Source organism: Hibiscus syriacus, unplaced genomic scaffold, assembly GCF_006381635.1.
Source record: "Hibiscus syriacus cultivar Baekdansim isolate YM2019G1 unplaced genomic scaffold, ASM638163v2 tig00111466_pilon, whole genome shotgun sequence".
Lineage (NCBI taxonomy): Eukaryota > Viridiplantae > Streptophyta > Magnoliopsida > Malvales > Malvaceae > Hibiscus > Hibiscus syriacus.
In genome coordinates, this window is record NW_024063099.1 from 337,600 (window position 1) to 357,688 (window position 20,089).

Below are 20,089 nucleotides of genomic sequence, written 5' to 3' on the forward strand. Positions count from 1 at the left end.
TTGCATGATATCAAATTGGATTTTTTTGATATCAGCCAATTCAGACATCAAAATGTCGAAGTTACTATGTTTTCCCTCACCGTCGTCCCACTCACCGTCATCCCCCAATACAACCATCTCTCCTTTCTTCTCCTCTGCCTCCACTGCCTCCTCTACATCCTTGCCAATAACCTTCAAAATTAAATTACAATATTAAGACATTGATTATATTCTTAATATTATTTAATTACATTTATTACCCTTTCTTGCTTCTTCGCTCTATCCAACCTCAACTTCACTATCACTCTAACCACCTCTTCCTTCCCCCATGCACGGATGCGTGCCACTCCGGTTCTTTCATAAGCCGGCACTACCTCACAGCCCGACCAAAAATCGAACAGTGCAACCTGTATTTATAATAAAATTTATATTTTTATATAAAAACACAAAAAAGTTCTTCAACTCATTTACCTCTAAGATTGCTATGCACCCTTTGAGGTATCTCTGGCTGCCCTTTTTAAAGGTGATTATTGATTCAATCAATCTCAAATGGATATATTCAGCCCAATTGAATTCACCCTTCAAGCCTTCATCGCAAATGAGCTTCATATGTTCCTTGTTCGTTGACGTATGACCCGTTGGACAAAGAAAGATACCGACAAGGTATAATAGAACTTTGGCCTTCAGCTCATCCCCAACGTAAGATCCACTTTTTATTTCCTCTTCAATTTCAGCATATGTCACCTTCTGCTTCAAACCATATTTGGAGGCAAGTGCTTTCCAGTCCTTACTCTTACAGACTTCTACAACACTTTTGCCTTCATTTTCTACCCCCAATACGGCTGCAGCACATGGGATCCCGAGAGGAAATGAAAAATCACCATACTTAGCAATACATTGTCTGACATCAAATTGCGCCATCAAGGATCGACATAATTCCCTCCGAATAGGTCGATCCCTTACTCCTACCAACGATCCAAAACCTATTTCTCCCAGCACATTCAACTGACCCTTCTCCTTAAGGTGTTTAATTAATGAATTCACCCTTTTAATGTTGCATCTTGTCGACACTTCCTACATTTTTTAACAATATATAATGTTATAGTTCTTATATATTTTGTATCAACGTATTTACAAGTTTAATGAATACCTTATTTTCATGTGCTTTCCTCCGTTCTTTGTATTCTTTACTATCATTCCTTGACTGTGTGATGTAAGGTTCCTTTTCAGCATCACTCATTGAATTCCATTTAGACCTCACATCTTTTGTCACCTAATATTAAACATAAACGTTTCTTAATCAATACATTAACACTAAATACTACTCAATGTCAATTTCATTTTACATACCGAACCGCTCTGTGTGCCATCTTCCTTCATCCTTTTGCATTCGGCCATACTGTCAACATTTAAAATTTGTAATCAATTTAAAGTTTATCGATACTTTAATCCAATTACCATTTCAACAATAATAACAAAAGACATTGATACTTACTAGAAGTACATATATCCACCCTTTGGTTGCTTTCGAGTCTCGGCCTCAATTTCAAAGTCATCTGCGCCACCAATAATTTTCCAACCCATTGACTCCATTTTTCCTTCATATATCAGTTTACGCAAATCAAATTATTTTGTTACATACACTTTATTCAATATACAAATATAGATAACTACTCTTGTGGTAAAACGGTTTTCTTCAAAAGAATTTGAATGGCCACTACAAAATGTGTCGGCACATTTATACAACCTATAATATCATTTTCTACCTATAATATTTAATAAAAGTATCGACATTTATATTTTACCTTCAATATCACTTTCTACCTGCAATCGGTCCCAAATGCTTCTTTACTCCAAAACCCCAAACAACACATAAAAACCCTATTCGCGATTACTATAATAATAAAAAACTAGGGTTTCGACAACATACTTTTCGATTCGACTGCATCAACAAACAAACAAACATCGCTTTAGAAACGCCTTCTGAAATGCAGCAACAATTACGCTTCGATTTCAAAAACTCGTCCGTTCTATCGATTTTCAGAGGATATTTAGATATGGCCTTTATATTTTCATCGGATATGTTATTTATATTTAATCGATACAAATACAAAAGTGTCGATACTTTTATATCAGGTGTCGATACTTTCGAAAGGATAATTACCTATTTCTTTGAAAGTGTCAATAATTTATTACACGTACTTACGAAAGTATCGACACTTTCAATATATCTGGTATCGTTTTACCGGTTTTATCATTTTGATACCGGTTTTATCATATTTTTACTTGTTATATCGTTGTAGATCGATATATTTTTTTAAAGTATCGACACATTATAGGCGCTAAAACTGCTTCTCTTTTAAATTCACAAAGTGTCGATCCTTATATAAAGTATCAACACTTTCAATATATCCGGTAACGTTTTACCGATTTTATCATTTTGATACCGGTTTTATCATATTTTTACCTGGTATATCGTTTTGGATCGATACATTTTTTAAAAGTATCGACACTTTATAGGATTTAAAACTGATTCTCTTTTAAATTCACGAAGTGTCGATCCTTATATTAAAGTACCGACACTTTAAATGTATCCGGTAGCGCTTTACCGGTTTTATCATTTCAATACCGGTTTTGTCATAGTTTTACTTGTTATATCGTTTTGGATCGACACATTTTTAATTTGGATCGACACGAACCGACAAGTTAAGTTTGTCGGTTGCACAATTTTTTAATATTTCTTCATGACTTAGACCTACTACATTATTATTAGTTAACATTTCCGGTAGCGCTAAACCGAATTTGTTAAATATCTTTTAATGTATCCGGTAACGCCGTATATTAGCCGTATATTAGCCGTATATTAATCCGCCTTTCCTGAGACAATCCCCTAAAGAATAGGGTAATTATGTTACAAGTTTTTTTATGTTATTCAATGACTATTAAAATTATATAACAAATTGTCAATCATATTTAATAAATGATAAATTTAAGGGTGCAGTACACAAATGGTACCCCGATTATAGGGTACTACTTTATTAAGTTCATCGACTATTACAAGTTACAAAATGGTCATCCGATTATAGAATGTTACTTTGTTAAGTCTCTTGACAATTAAAAGTTACAAATAATCACATGACTATTCATTATGTTTCGAACTCATCCATTCCCGTTAAAAAATTGGTAGTTTCTAAGCTGAACGTTAACATGATGACCGATATATGATAGTCGTTTGAGATTTCAAGATCAAATTTTATCATATCACAATAAGAAGTTAACATTCAGCTCAGAATGTCATCATTTTTAACGTAAAATGATGAATTATGAACATAATAAATAGTCGAGTGAACATTTTATAACTTTTAATAGTCGATGAACTCAACAAAGCAACACTCTATAGTCGGAGGACCATTTGTAACTTTAATAGTCAAAGGACTTAACGAAGCATTACCCTATAGTCAGGGGACCATTTGTGTACTTTCTCTAAATTTAATATGTTAATTAAATATTTAAGATTATCTAAAGAAATAAATTACACATCAACACTTTAATATAAATAACCAGAGGTAATGTTCGATCGAGTCGATTCCAATAAAAGTTTTGAATTATTTGAGTTGACGAGTCTTATTTTATAACTCAAACTATATTTAATTTTTTTTAGTCAAGTCAAATGAAGTTTTCAAGTTTTTTGTTTAAATTTAATTCTAAATATTTATAATATTGTGATACTATTTGATTTCAATTTACATTATTATATAAATCATACGGAGTTGAGGGACTTGATTCAAACTTAAAAATTAATTCACTAATTACCAAAATTTCGAGTTGTTATAATTACTATTCAAGTTATTTGAGTTGTATTTTATAACTCGACTTGAATTTGAAATATTTTTCGAGTAGAGTCGAGTTTATGAAATTATAACTTGAAGTCAATTCGAGTCGAATTTTTTCGAGTTGAGTCAAGTAGAGTAAAAAAATTAATTTTTTGAGCTGAGTTGAGTTTTGCTCACCCTTAGAAATAACTATGAATATTATCAATTTGAAATACTAATAAAAAATATAAAGCTTAGATTTTAATTTCAGCATAGTAAATGGACTAAAACAATAACTAAACTAAAATAATATGGCAAATTACTTTGAAAAGTTCTTAACTACTTGTACTCTTCCTCTTTGTTGTAGAAAAAGAACAGGCATAACAATCAGCGCAATTTGATAGAATCGATTACCCAAATATATTTTGAATAATAAGATAAATAATATTTTTGAATCAGTCATTCATATATCCATATTTATAGTAATGTATAATATAAAATATTATATAAGTAGGATCTCTAGGTCTTGCAGATTAAGATATGCCAGCATATGATAACGGTAATAATCAGATTAAGATATTATTTCTAAAAATATATATATTTCGTCACTTAATTTTTAGTGTGTTTTTAATTTAGTTTGAATTTCGGCCCCAAAGTTGACGTGGATAGGATGAATTTGATATTAATATAACGGAATCAATATCCCATTGATTTTTTTTTTAAAAAATAACATTATTTTGATATCGATACCAATGATTGATGTCGATACAGGATGAATTAGTATAGATCTCCGTAGAAAAATATTGATACTACTTCAACTGCTCTAGGTTTATAGGTCTAGTTACAGTAGGGTAGGAATGAGCAGGAAGGGGCATAGCCTTCCTACGCTTCCATTTTGGCAGGTAAAGCTGATGGAAGTATAGAAACCGTGGAGACACGGGATCCAGACGATGAAGACCTCGATATTTCCAACGATGATATCATCTTGGGAACCCAATATGGTTTACCCCCTATCCAATTCTCTGACCGTGCCTACGAACTCATGACAGCTAGTATGCGAGAATAGTGATACTAAAACTCCTAGGACGAAGTATAGGGCTGAACGCTCTTACCAACAAACCTCATGCCATATGGAAACCAAATCAGCCCTTCAAGTTCATGGATCTGAAAAATGGATATTTCCTTGTTCAATTCCAAGTTGAGAAAGATTATGTCAAAATGCTTGCTGAAGGACCATGGATTATCTATGGCCAATACCTGACAGTTAAGCCATAGTATATGGATTTTCGCACTTCGCGTCCGTACCCAACATCGACTATTTACTAGATCTGCTTTCCAGGACTATTATAATACATGTACAATAAGAAGATCCTTTGCAGTATTGAAAGCCCTATTGGCAAAGTAACGAAACTGAATTTTTACAAAGACATTAACAATACAAGGAGATTTGCTAGAGTGGCAATTTATGTTGATCTTAAGGAGTCTCTTGTGTCCAGAGAAGTAATTGGCGACAAAATTCAAATGGTGAAGTATGAGAATCTCTCGCTCATTTGCTTCTCATACGGTCGATTCAACCACCTGAAGGACTCTTGTCCCCATAACAGTCACCGAGCAAAATCACTCTACATCCACCCCAGCTTAATCTCGGCCTTCCGAGCCATCCAGGAGGACACCAAACGACCCTAAGAGTGTCACTATAGAGACAGTTATGACCAATATAGAAGAGTCAGAAGTTGCTCCGTACGACCCCTAGATGGTTATGGAACGTCGTTGTCGACGTTAACTGCCTAATAGCCCCAAAAAGACAGAGAAAAATAAAACCTCAAGGATAAAGGATACCGATTTAACTCTCTTTCGAATAGAACTAATAAAAAATGAAAGACTGCATCAATTTCGAGAGTTAACGAAGGAGAAATCCTTGCGAACCATATCACCAGCTTTCCTACCAAATCTGTTGATGATAACCAAGCATTTTCTAAGAAATCTATTCCCCCTTATACTCACAAACACACTACCATTCAAACAAAAGCATTCAATTCCGATCCCAATGAGAGTAGACCAATTTTAAAATCAAGGGATAATGATCCCTATGCAGACCGGCTGATTTTTCCAGATAATGTTGCTGAGAATTTTATTTAGTAAAATAATGTACTCAAAATTATTTCTTCAAATGGAGTGATTATTATAGTACACACGAAAGACGCATTGCACTCCATGCGTCTCTCCCCTTCCCTCGAAGACGCATTGTACTCCATACGTCTCTCTCCTCCGAAGACGCATTGTACTCCATACGTCTCTCTCCTCCGAAGACGCATAGCACTCCATACGTCTCTCCCCTCCCTGATGCCAGTCTGTATGCATCATATGCAACAATAACAGCATGAATAATGTTGCAATCACGGGTTTGGTGGGTTGGTTGGGTTGGTTGGGTAATAATGGGGTTGGGTTGTTATTATATAGGGGAGTGTATGGGAGGGGGCACCTGGGAGAAGAAAGAAAAATAGGAGAATGAAGAAAGGAATGAAGAAGAAGAAGAAGAAGAAAAAAGAAATAAAAGAATAAGGAAGAAGAGAAAAGAGGAAGGAAGAAGAGAAAAGAGAAAGAAATAAGAAGAATAGAAGAAAGTTAAAGTCTATCTGTGCTACATTATTCGATAAATTTAACCTGGTTAGTTGTCTTCCGAAATTTTATTTGAGGTATTTGACTATTGATTATTACGTTAATATTATTTTTATAAATATTGTTGTTTTACGATTATTGTTATGTTAATATTATTTTATATTGTATAATATCAATTTTATGATTTATGATCATAGTGTACCATAATTTTGCTATTCTAAATACAAATTTTGAATTTGTGGAGAAAATGAGCAACAAGTTTTTCATGATTGTCCATTATAATGGACATATTATGGAAAATAAGGTCGGAGTTGTTTTTCAGTCTGAAATACCTATAAATATGATATTCAAAAGGGACGTCACATTTGTAGAAATGAAGCAGATGATATAAAGGAAAATCAGAGCTACAGTTGATGGTTTGAGGTATAGGTTCATGGTATGTCCCAATCTAGTTAGATATGATGCAGTACCAGTTGAAGAATATGATAATATTAGAACCATAATTGGAATACATGAGTCAACAAATATTTCAGTTATTGAGTTATTTGTTGATGTGCGTAAGATATCTGATGTTCCTGGGTCATCAAGAAATGTGGCTGGAGATTCATCTCAAATGGATTTCGGAAGTGAGTTTGAAGACCCGACATACAGATCGATAAACACTTTTATGGCGCTAAGTGGAAATGAAATCGGTGGAACATTCGCAGTAATAGAGTACGAGGAGAGAAACATATATAACTCGGAATTGACTATTGATGTTGATGCTGAAAATCGCTGGGGAGAAATCCATGATGATTCTAGCGAAGATGAAGAAACTGAGGAACCGGTTTTAGTCGACGATGATAATTTTGGTTGTGGTGGTGCACCTTACCTGGCCACTGATGAAGTTCCGACACCATATCAACCTATCTCTCACATGTATGAGATAGACTATGATGCGATGAGGGCACCAAAGTTCCCAAACATGCCACATATACCTTCATACCACATGATTTCGACGCTGAAGGCATGCAAAAGGTAGCTGAATCACTTGACGATATCATCGACACTGTGCATGTTTTTAATTGCCAATATCGGTCAAAGTTTCATGGATATTATCCATGGTAGCTAGTACGAGGAACTTGGGGTAACATGGGGGTCGACGAAGACTTCAACACTAACTACAGTGGCTTTTATTTCGGTATGAGGGTAGTAAATGACACTCTTTCGATGGTGGCAAAGAGTTGCTTATTTGGAAGGTCTAAGAAAACCACTATTTTGGCAAGAGTTAACTTTCTCGTCCCAAAACCACTATTTTACTGTTAACTCCCTCTATTAGCGGTATCTAAGAGTTGATTGTTTGGAAGGTTGATAATGACTTTGATTTCATATTTGGGTAATGCATGGAGAACGGTCGGGTCAGTCCTACACTTTGACATGGTTGAGACCTTGGAATTTGAATAGTTCCACTACCTTGGTTGCAGTCAGGAAGGGGCGGTTGTTGCCAACTTTTCCATAGTTAAATCCAACAGAATCGCATCATGTAAAATGACAAGAGTAAATACGTCACCTATAAAAACAAAGAAAAAAAGGAGGAAAAAATGAAAATGTGGGTTACCTACATTATTGAAAAAGGTGAAAATGAGTAAACGAGTGAATAAAAGAAAAGAGGTAACCATTGTTTTGCTCTATGTTTCATTGTTTGTAGAGCAAATATTAAACAGAGTAATGGTAAAGGTTTGATATAAAAAATTAACAGATGGGGCATATATTATTGCAATGAAGAGTGTAATGAAATGATAAAATTATAAAAGAAGAAGGCATGTGTCTTAAGGAGCAAGATTTCTGGTAATTTGAAGCTAGAACCAATGTTAGTTGGAGCATCCGCAGAATCCTCAAAATGAGGACTACAACTTATCCTCTAATTTCTTCTGGTTCTCTGCAGGTTAAGGAAATCTGGGACAAAATTCGGATGCAAGGGCACAAAGTTTTTTGGCATAGACTTATATGGTATCCTATGCATATTCCAAAGCATAGCTTGATTGCTTGGATGACCATTTTGGATAGGTTACCTCCCAGAGACCATTTACAAAGAATGGGAATATGCACTGAAGGAATCTGTGTTAACTACAACAAATACCAAGAAACAAGGGACCACCTATTTTCCCATTGTTCTTTGGCTGTTGGTCTTTGGAAATCGATCTTAAACCTGAATGGGATGAATTATACTGCTCTGACTTGGGAGGAAATGGTCTCTCGGGCAAGCTCAACATGGAAAGGGAAGTCCCTTATCACCACCATCTTGAAGATTGCTTGGAATGCATTATCTATTCCTTGTGGCAGGAACGAAACCAGCGAATGTTTCAGGGTCGATTCCGAATTGTCGATATTATGCTCAAAGAAATCATTGAAGCTGTTGGTATTCGGCTTAGGGGTAAATCTATTAGCAGACTCGATAGTACTAACTTTTACCTTTGTAATGTTTGGGGTATAGTCTAACCAATCATTGGTTCTTTTTGTAATTATGCTATCTATTTAGTTTACTTTTGTTGATTGGTTGTAGCAAAACTTTGCTATTTTGGGTAATAAAATCTAAATTATCCAAAAAATGATTAAATTATAAAAGAAGAAGACGTGTATTTGATATAAAAATAAAAAGATGGGGGCGTATATTATTGCAATGAAGAGTGTAATGAAATGATAAAATTATAAAAGAAGAAGACATGTGTCTTTGATATAAAAAAAATAAAAGATGGGGGCGTATATTATTGCAATGAAGAGTGTAATGAAATGATTAAATTATAAAAGAAGAAGACATGTGTCTTTGATATAAAAAATTAAAAGATGGGGCATATATTATTGCAATGAAGAGTGTAATGAAATGATTAAACTATAAAAGAAGAAGACATGTGTGACACGTGGATTTTTTTACTTTTTAAATTGTGACATAATATTTTTGTTAATGAGTTAACGGATGAGTGACTTAAACCGAATGAACCGATAATATAAGGGACCAAACGCGCATAATTTTTAAACCAGTGACCAAATTCGATCATATCTAAAACAAAGGGGACTATTTTCATGATTTACCCATTTAAAATTTACATAAAATAAATTCCAGTCGCCAGCTGTCAGATCGCAAATCCGGTTTGGTCCAGTTCTTCCTAGTAATTTCGTTCTATTCGACCCTTCAAGCCTTCTCTCCTCTGGAGTCGAGCGTAGTTTTTAAAGCATAAATAAAATAGACGTATTATATTTTATAAAATATAAAATTTCAATAAAAGGAATGGTATTTATTATATTCATTTTAATTTATTTTTAATATTTTATAATACTAATAAAATATATTTTTTCATATAGAAATCTCATAAAAATCATTTACCCTAAAAAATATTCACTTAATCTCTAAAGTTTAATAAACAATACACTAAAAAATCTAGATAATTTAGATACCATATTAAAAAAATTAGTGTTTATAATTTTAATTCAGTGTCAATATTAAGATTAATAAAACTTAAATGTACTTTAATATATATATAGGTTTAATACCAAAATAAATACCCAAACTATACCTAAATTCTTGTATAGGTGCTTAAACTATTTTTTGACACATCCAAGTACTTAACGTTACACACATTACCTATTTAGGTGCCCTGGTCGTCAACGACATTAATTTTCACGTTAAGTGACACATGTCACAATATGGTATTTTAAAATTTATTTTCTTTTAAAAATATTATTATATTTATAAAACCCCTAATTTCTCTTAAATTATAAAAAAGCTCCAAAATACCTAAATTCCCCAAATCCTATCCTTAACCTATCGTTTCCCCCTTTCCGGCCACAACCACCGCCGCCTACATAGTCCCTACCGTCCTCCTAGTTATACCCCATCGTAGTTGTCATCGATTGACCATCAAGTTTGCTATTTTCATCCTAGGTTTTGCTGGGTATAAAATGTCAATTCGTCGTCGATCGATCACGATTTCATGGGGGTTTTGGTAGCTGGGGGGAGATGAGGATGTGAAGCTTCGTCGATGGTAAAGGGCGATGGCCGACGTAGGTTTAGGGGTTGAAATGAAGGTTTTCAAAGTTTTTGGTTTATTTCAAAATGTTTATGTTTTTCTTTAAAAATATATATAATTTTATTTTTTAAATTTTAAATAAAAAATTTTAAATATGATATGTGTTACTTAACTGGAAAATTAACATTGTTGACGACCTGGATACCTAAATGGGTAACGTTTGTAACATTAGACATCGGATGAGTCAGAAAATTAGTTTAGGTACCTATTCGAGAATTTTGGTATAGTTTAGACATTTATTTTTGATATTAAACCACATATATATATTAGTAGGTCTAGGTATTTTAAGAATTTATCAAATATATAATTATAATAAACAAATAAAAAATTTTAACGTGAGGAAGACGTAGCTTGACCAAGTATTACTACAATACAAATGCATGCCCGAACCTAAAAGGAAATTAATAAAAATAATAGTAAAAAGAAACAGGGTTGTCCACAGCCGCCTATTTATTAGGAGCTATATATTTTTTCTCTCAAAAAATTCCTTCTCCACAATTCACTCTGAGGTGCCTTCATATATAGAGAGAGAGTTGTAAGATCAGAAAAGCTGCACGGAGCGTTCGATCTGAACATTTTTGATCAAATGGCTGAAAAAAATTATTTAGTAAAGGTAGAGGAAGGGAAAGCGGCCAGCGACGGACAGCCGTCGATCGGCCCTTCTTATCGCAGTATTTTTGCCAAGGATGGATTCCCTGCTCCGATTCCTGGAATGGAAAGTTGCTGGGACATTTTCCGGTTAGATTTTTAGACTTTAAGCCTCTTGATTGACTGCTAAGAAAATAATGAAACTACGAGAGAAAGTTTGACTTTTTTTTTTAGATTTCAGATGACTTTCGAATTGGTTGCTTTTTCTTTTCTTTTGAAGTTCAGTAAATTTTTTAATTTGTTTCCTTATTTGTTTGATTTCGCACCGGAGTGGCGATGAGATCGAGGAACGTCCTTTTAAGGATCGTATGAGAGTTTTTTTAAGATCGAGGCGCCTATTATATGAATCTTTTGAATTTTAACGCTCACACAGAGTAAGAATGAAGATGGCGATATTTCCATGCTTTTAATTGACAGATCGGTGGTTTTTATTCAGCTCAGTGTAAAACTGTAAAATATATAATTTAAAAGTGGGTAATTATTTCGATCTTGATGCTTATGTGATACGGAGATTAAAACTTTGCCTATTTATGATTTAGCTTAGTCATGGATGCGGGGTGATTGAACTTGTTAACTAACTGGAAGACAACTACTTATTATGCTCGGGTAATGAGTAATTTGGATCTAGGATAATGATTTCCATTTCGTTCTCTCTTTGCAGTATGTCGGTTGAAAAATATCCTACCAACCCTATGCTTGGTCGCCGGCAGATTGTGGATGGGAAAGTATGGTTGCTGCTGCAGACTTCTTTTCCTTTTTCTTTCCGAGTTTATTGTTATTTTTGCTTTCTGTTCTAGTGCTTCCTTTGACTTTTACTTCATGTCTAAATTGCTGCTTTTACTGCAGGCTGGAAAATATGTGTGGCAAACTTACAAAGAAGTTTACGACATTGTAATAAAAGTCGGGAATGCCCTCCGAAGTTGTGGTGTTGAGAAAGTAATGCTCTAACTTTTTTGCTTTTTAATTGTAAAGTTATTTGTCAAGATTTTATAACAATAAAAAATTATTTCTGGGATAGATATCCACACCACAATTGATGCGTGTTTTAAATTTTTAAGCGTTTTATTCTTTGTTACAGGGACAAAAATGTGGTATTTATGGTGTCAATTGCCCAGAGTGGATAATAAGCATGGAGGTATGATCAAGTAGACATCTCCGGTGTCTTGGATGTCACTGTAACTTATTTCTGTTTAGCATATGTTTTTCCACGAAAATGCTTGTTGCTCAAAATGTTTGCTAATGCTGCAACATTGATACAGGCCTGCAATGCTCATGGACTCTATTGTGTTCCTTTGTATGACACTCTAGGTATTTCTTCTTGAGAACCAATAAAAGCATGCTTTCAAGTCTTTCTAAATCAGTACTTTTCAGTTTTCACGGACAACAAGCTTGTGTATTATGGAAGCTTCCTCTTTTTGGATATCATAATAGTCTGTTATTTAGAACATTTTTAAACCCTTTAACTTATTTGCCCATTTCGATGTGTTTGCTAATGTATATGATTTTTTGATTCGATCCTTTGTTGTATATTTATAGGTGCTGGTGCTGTGGAGTTTATAATATGCCATGCAGAAGTTTCTATTGCTTTTGTAGAGGAAAAGAAGATTAATGAGGTATGCATATTTACACCTATATTTGAAATCCTAGTATTGTTCTGGCAACAATTTTGGAAGATCTTGCTAGATATTTGCAAAAATAAGTTTCTACTTGATAGATCCACTGTTTTTTATCATCAGCATTCGCTTCTATGCATGCTGCTCAGTTTTCCATATTTGGTTTTGATTTGGGAATCTGTGATTCCAAAAATATTTTTTGGTTTCTCATGTAAGGTTTTTCTTTGCCCTTTCAGCTGTTTAAAACATTTCCAGCCTCAAGAGAATACTTAAAATGTAAGTCATCTTATTTTATTTGTTGTGTAAACTAAATTCAGAAACTTGGAAAATGGCTGCTAAAGTTTATATTACATTTTCATTTTGGTGACATGTTTCAACGTGTGATTGGTCTATGGTTAGATGAAAATAAAATAATGGTGCTTGAGCTAGGATTGAAACCCAAGTAACCACTGCACCAACTTGAGCATTTTATTTACTTGTTAGTTGTTGACAATATTTATATTTTAGGTTGAAACTGAAACCGAAAAGTTTTAGGCTAAGCTAGAGTTCAAGTACTTGAAACACTACTAAACCGAAATGAAAACTTTTGATAGTTGGATGACCAACCATGTAATTTTCCCTTTTTATTTTTATTTTTGGTTTGGGGTGTTGGCAGGGATTTTATTCTTATGTATTGTGTTACAAATAATTTATGTGCATGTATGTATGTTCGCTATGCAGCCATTGTTAGCTTTGGGAAAGTAACACCTGAGCAGAAGGCAGAAGCTGAGAAGCATGACTTGGCGATATATTCTTGGGAGGAATTTTTGCAGTTGGTAGGCTATTTGCTCCGTTATGCTCTTCTTGAATTTATCACTAAAAAAATTTATTCTGCTGAACATGTGTTTATTATAGCAGACTGCTATCCTGTTAGTTATGAGTTCAGATAAAACCCATGTTTTGCAGTGCTTAATATGAGCTAATAATTCATTACTTTTCCATGCACGGGTCTCTGTCTTTGTAAATATGAGTTGACATGTTCCATGTATTCATTGTGATTGAGCATTCTCTAGCGAATGTTATGTAGATTGTTGCATAACCATGTCTCATGCATTTTTTTTAATAATTGTTTCATAATTTTATTTAATGTTTATCAACCATTACTGGATCTGGATTTTAGCTTATAAGTTACTGTTGATTCTGATTCAAGTTTGATGCCTGTTTCTTGCAGGGAGAAAATAAAACATTTGATCTTCCGGTGAAGAAGAAAACTGATATCTGCACAATAATGTATACTAGTGGAACAACCGGCGACCCAAAGGGAGTCCTGATTTCAAATGAAAGTATCGTTACTCTTATAGCAGGGGTGAAACGCCTGCTAGCGAGTGTAAATGAACAGGTGATCTTTTCATTTGATTTTTTGATTCGAATACAAACCATTTCACCAGTCGCTTTGTTTGACCTGTGTTATCTTTTTCCCTCTAAATTTTGTCATGGTTTTTCTCTTCCTTGCTTTTCTCTAATTTTTTTTGTTTCTTGTGAAATTAACAGTTGAGTACGACCGATGTATATTTTCTATCTTCCTCTAGCGCATATCTTTGACCGTGTGATTGAGGAAGCATTTATTTCACATGGTGCTTCAATAGGATTTTGGCGTGGGGTAAGCACGATTAGTTGATACCGTTTCAATAAGAATTTATTCAAATTAGCAAGTGCTTATTTGTTTCATCCTCAGGACGTGAAACTGTTGGTAGAAGATATTGGGGAGCTAAAGCCAAGTATCCTCTGTGCTGTTCCTCGTGTGTTGGATAGAATCTATTCAGGTTACCTTCCTTACATTCTTGAATATTCTGAGGAGACTGGTTTCTAGCATTTTTGTATTTGAGGGGTCTTTTTAACCTGGCTTAGGCAATGTCATTTTTGGGTTGTTTTTGAAGGTTACATTAGGCAACCTGGAATACATACTTGCCGGAAAACTTAATTTTCTCTTTTAGTATTTATTTAAATAAATGATATAAACTATTGATTCAATTTTACATCAAACATAATAAAATTTATTCAGTTTTCTTTTGAAAGACGTCACTGCATTTTCAGCTGACTGACTGTCATAACCTTCTTACATTATCAGGTTTAATACAGAAGGTTTCTGGGGGTGGTTTCGTGAAAAAGAAGATGTTTGATTTGGCATTCGCATAGTAAGTTACTTATATATTCAGTTTCTAATGAGAAGTGGTTCATTTTATCTGCTAACGGCAATAAATATTGATTGCAAATAGGGTTAAATTGTTTTATTAGTTTGACAACGCTTACTCACCAGTACACAGAACAAAGGATATTAGGGCCCAAGGAAGACTAATCAGTTTCTTCAGTTGGTTCAGTTTAAAAAAAATGACCAACCTAATCCAGTCAATTTAGCATGTCTCACTTCAGTGTGTTAACCGTCTTTTACTGTTTTCCGGCCTTTTGTTTCTACAATGCATTATTGCTTGTGGAAAACTTTGATTAAAGTTTGCTCAAAAGTTTAATGTTCCATTAAATGTTTGATCAAAAGCATTTATTCTTATTTCTGCAGTTAACTGTTATGTCGAAATAACAGAAATTGCTATAAAGATTTTGACTGCAAATCTTAAAGAATATAACCATAGGAGACCTGCTGGTCTGGGTGGAAATTGCTTCTAGAATTTACGTTCAATTCTTAGGACTGTTTTGTACTTGAAATAAATGGATGCGTGTAAAAAGAACTTCGGATTTAATTTAAATTTGAGTTGCGTTAAAATAATTTGGATTGGACTGGCTTTTTATGGTGAATTTATGGGGTTAAATTACTTATATAAATGAAAATAATATATATTAAGGTCAGCCCGATTTGGTTATAAATTTCGTTGGTTGCTAACCAATCCAAAACCAATAAATTGAATGTGTCAGTTGGTTTTTGTGCTGACGTTTGCTCACCACTATTTGGAAGTTTTCTTTGGGCACTTAGGTTGGCTTTGCTATGGCCAGAAGTTATTTCAGGATAAGAATGATTTGGTATGCTATGCTTAGGCTGTCCGACAGGATTACTAAGTATTCTTAGACTGCTGCTATGGCAATACTACCCGTCGTGAGCTACAACCCTTGGTTTGTCAGACTGTTGTTGTGGTAATACCCCTCGGCGTGAACTATAGTCGTTGTCTATCCTACTCAAGTGTCTATCCCTTTTAGTCTATTGAAACCCTCTGCTTATCTCTAAGGCAGGTTAGAACATCACCATCCCGAATCTATTCCATTGCTCACGTAGATCTATCTTAATTCTCTCGAATCTAAGAATCTATTTCTAGAAAAACGGCAATCTCTCGAAAACTCTCTCTCATTTCTCATCCCACACGAAAATAATCCCTTTTAAAGTAATTTTGTTGATGGGGAATCTATCATCGAGAAGTCCTAGATGAACCAATGATAGTACTTAGATATACCAAAGAAACTATGCATTTCTAACATATTCCTTGGTGGCTCCCACTCAACTACAAATTGAATCTTCTGAGGGTCCACTTGGATGCCGTCTGTTGCTACGACGTGACCAAAAATGATACCTCTGACAACCAGAATTCATACTTCCCGAGCTTAGCATATAACTGACACTCTCAAAGCATTTGCATAATAAAACGGAGGTTTTAGTCATGATCTTCTTTTGATCACGAGTACACAAGGATGTTGTCTATGAATACCACTATGAACTGATCTATGTATGGGTGAAAGACTTCATTCATCTTGTCCATGAATACCGATAGAGATTGGTGAGTCCAAACGACATCACGAGAAACTCATAACAACCATACCTTGTCCTAAAAATCGTTTTTGCTACATCTTTCACCTTCAATTGGTAGTACCCGACCTTGTGTTAATTTTAGAGAACACGTAGGTTCCCCTAAGCTGATCAAAGAGATCGTCTATCCTAGAGAGATGGTAACTATTCTTGATGGTTGATCGCTTGTAAATGCATATGCTAAGGCAAGTAAATCCGTGCAAGTATACACAATCGATGCAAGTAATATAGTAGTGAGTGAGTTATCGTCTTTATAGGGATTGGAGGGCTTTTAAAAGATTGCTACAGCTAGGAATAGGTGTCACTAACTAATACTAAGTATATAAGTCTAATGATATAAACAAGGAAAATATGCAATGGAAAATGGTATGAACAGATCGAAAAAATATGACCGAGCAAGAAAAATTATAAAGTGAAGTGAGTAGAAAAGTTTTGTCGAGGCAAGAAAAATATGCTGCCTAAGATCACATCGAACTCCCGAAACGGTAGCTCCATCAAATCGGCTAAGAATACCTCACCTTGAAACTCTATAGGACATCGACGATAAACCTTGTCAATCAAGACATCTAATCCTAGGGGACTAGACACTCTAACCTAACCCCTATCTCTAAATCCTCAGCCGAGATATTTATCTTTCAGTCCAGATCCTAACAAACATAGGAGTGGGTGGAACCAGGATCTACCAGTGCAGTAACAAGAATGGAGAAGACTGAATATACCTAAAATCACATCAGCAGTATCGTACTCCTGGGCTCGCACGATATACTGGCATGAGGCTACTCTAGGCTCCTGAATAGTTTCAGATCTAGTGGTACTCCTACTATACTACCTTGAAGCAACTCTGCCACTCCTCGAGAACACTGGGCCTCGCTAAACAGATGATTAGATCTTTGCGATGATGTGGGGGCTGAAATCTAAACTCGAGGACAGTCTCTTACAAAGTGGTCCAAGGACCCACAGCTAAAGCAACCTCTAGTCGCTCGATAGCACTCTCCGGGGTACCTCATGCCACATGTCGAGCACACCGGATGAGCTGGTGCCCACTCTGATATGCTAGCGCTAGATCCAAAAGCTGATAAAAAGGGTCTCCTACAGGAGTCGGATATACCCCCACTGTGTGAACTCTGAGTTGTTCCTCTAGACGGCCTTGACGGTGGTCTCCTTTAGGGACAAGACCATCTTTGTACTTGTAACAAAACTTGAATTGTCTCAAATACCTACTGGATTATGAGCTTTTGAATCTGTTGCGCATATTGTGCTCGTGTTTCTTGTTACTGTGTTTAGCAGAGTTGCTTGATATGGATTACATTTAGCTTTGATCATACTAATATCTGACATCTATGCCAACACCTACAGCAAATACTATAACATGAAGAAAGGCCACAAACATGGAGAAGCATCTCCGATTTGTGACAAAATTGTCTTCAGTAAGGTGATGAAAGTCTTCATTGGTATATAATATGATCAAGGCTACTTTCATATTGGTCAAAAGCTAATTAAAACACATTTATCGGCAACACAAATGCTGTTGACTACTAAATCTCATGTCGAGATGTAATTTTTCTCAGGTAAAGCAAGGTTTGGGAGGGAATGTGCGGCTTATTCTATCCGGTGCAGCACCTCTTTCTGCTCATGTGGAAGAGTTCCTGCGAGTTGTGGCATGTTGTCATGTTATTCAGGGATATGGTATAGTTGAAGTCGGCCTTTGTTCTTGTGATAAATTTCCTTTTCCTTTACCAGCTGTGCACACTTGCTTCAACACAACAATTTATCAACATTATATCAACCTGAATGTAGGTCTGACGGAGAGTTGCGGGGGGAGTTTCGTCTGTTTACCTAATGAATTATCAATGCTTGGTACCGTGGGGCCTCCAGTGCCAAATGTAGATGTACGCCTGGAATCTGTTCCCGAAATGAATTACGATGCCCTTTCTAGCACACCGCGAGGGGAGGTTTGTATCAGGGGAAAAACATTATTCTCAGGATACCACAAACGTGAAGACCTCACATCTGAAGTATTGGTCGATGGGTGGCTCCACACAGGTCTTCTAGTTTGTCTCTTTTTAAGTAGAGATTTTATATCTATAAGTTGACATCCTTTGTTCTTTGTGCATTAGGGGATGTTGGTGAGTGGCAACCAAACGGAAGCATGAAAATTATTGATCGGAAGAAGAACATTTTTAAGCTTTCACAAGGAGAATATGTTGCGGTTGAGAACCTGGAGAATATATATGGTCAAACGTCGGCCATTGATTCGGTACGTTTCTTGTGCTCTCTCTGTGATACATTACCATGCATGATGTTGGAGTTAAAATGTAAAATGGATTTACATTTCTTGTTTTCATCGATTTCAGATATGGATTTACGGAAACAGCTTTGAGTCATCCCTCGTGGCAGTCGTGAACCCGAATAAGGAAGCACTCGAAAGCTGGGCTGCTGGCAATAATGTAAGTGGTGAGTTCGAGTCCATCTGCCAAAACCCCAAGGCCAAAGAGTTCATACTTGGAGAGCTCGCAAAGACTGGCAAAGAGAAAAAGGTTTGTTATTAATGCTTTTCACCCCCTTTTCATTTTCCAGAGCCCATAAACTACAAGTCCACCTACAAAAGGAAAATATAAACCCGACATTTATACTTAATGTTATAATCTTTGCGCAGCTGAAAGGTTTCGAGTTCATAAGAGCCGTTCATCTCGATCCGATGCCCTTTGACATGGAACGCGACCTTATCACTCCAACATTTAAGAAGAAGAGGCCTCAACTGCTTAAATATTATCAGGTTAGCTTTTTCTGCCCCCTTTCACTTGTGTTTAGTTGGTCTTTTTCAACTTTCTCCTGCTGTCTCGGTTATCTTTTGCGTGCGTGTGTGCGTGCGTGCATGCACGAGCACGTGCCGGATCATTGACTAAAAACCATTTGGGTGCAGAGCGTTATTGACGACATGTACAAGAGTGCAAACCAGCCAAAAGCTTGAGAAAATGCTTATGGAGTTGTGAACGTTTGGTTCTGTGATTTTATTTAGATCGCAAGGATTTAAGCCTTTTTATATTCTTTTTTTAGTTTCGAATTTACCTGTTGATGTTGGAAACTTGTTTGTCTAAAACCAAATTTCCTTTCGTACAACTCTCTAAGCCGTTTAATGACCAAAATATCCAAATTTGGTAAGTGCCTCTTGAAAATTTAGGCTTACGGTTTCTTAAGCATTATTAAATGCCTTATTCGAGTTTAATTTACAGGGAACTTGAATTTCTGGGGTCGAGCAATTATGTTTGTAGAGCTTATACGTGTTGTTAATGGTTAATTTTTTTTATATATGTATTATTTTCTAATCATGTAATTAAACTTCAATAATAATTTTAATAATTGAAGTAGTTACAAAATAATCTGTCAGTGGTTGTGGGGTTCTAACCTTATTCAAAGGCTAATTCTGCTGTGGTGTCGGCTGTTTTATTCCCTTTTCAATTAACATGATTAACAAGCACGTCTTATTACTTATAGCATCGACGTTGGAGATCAAGCTAATAGTCTCGTTATTCATCTCTTATTTCCCCCTCCTTAATATAGGTAAGTACA

At 35.2% G+C, this 20,089-nt stretch overlaps 1 pseudogene; it reads left to right on the forward strand.

Annotated features, from left to right (window-relative positions):
• The first annotated feature begins 10,945 nt into the window (after positions 1 to 10,945).
• LOC120163586 lies at positions 10,946 to 19,590 on the forward strand (annotated as a pseudogene).
• Positions 19,591 to 20,089: the final 499 nt, after the last annotated feature.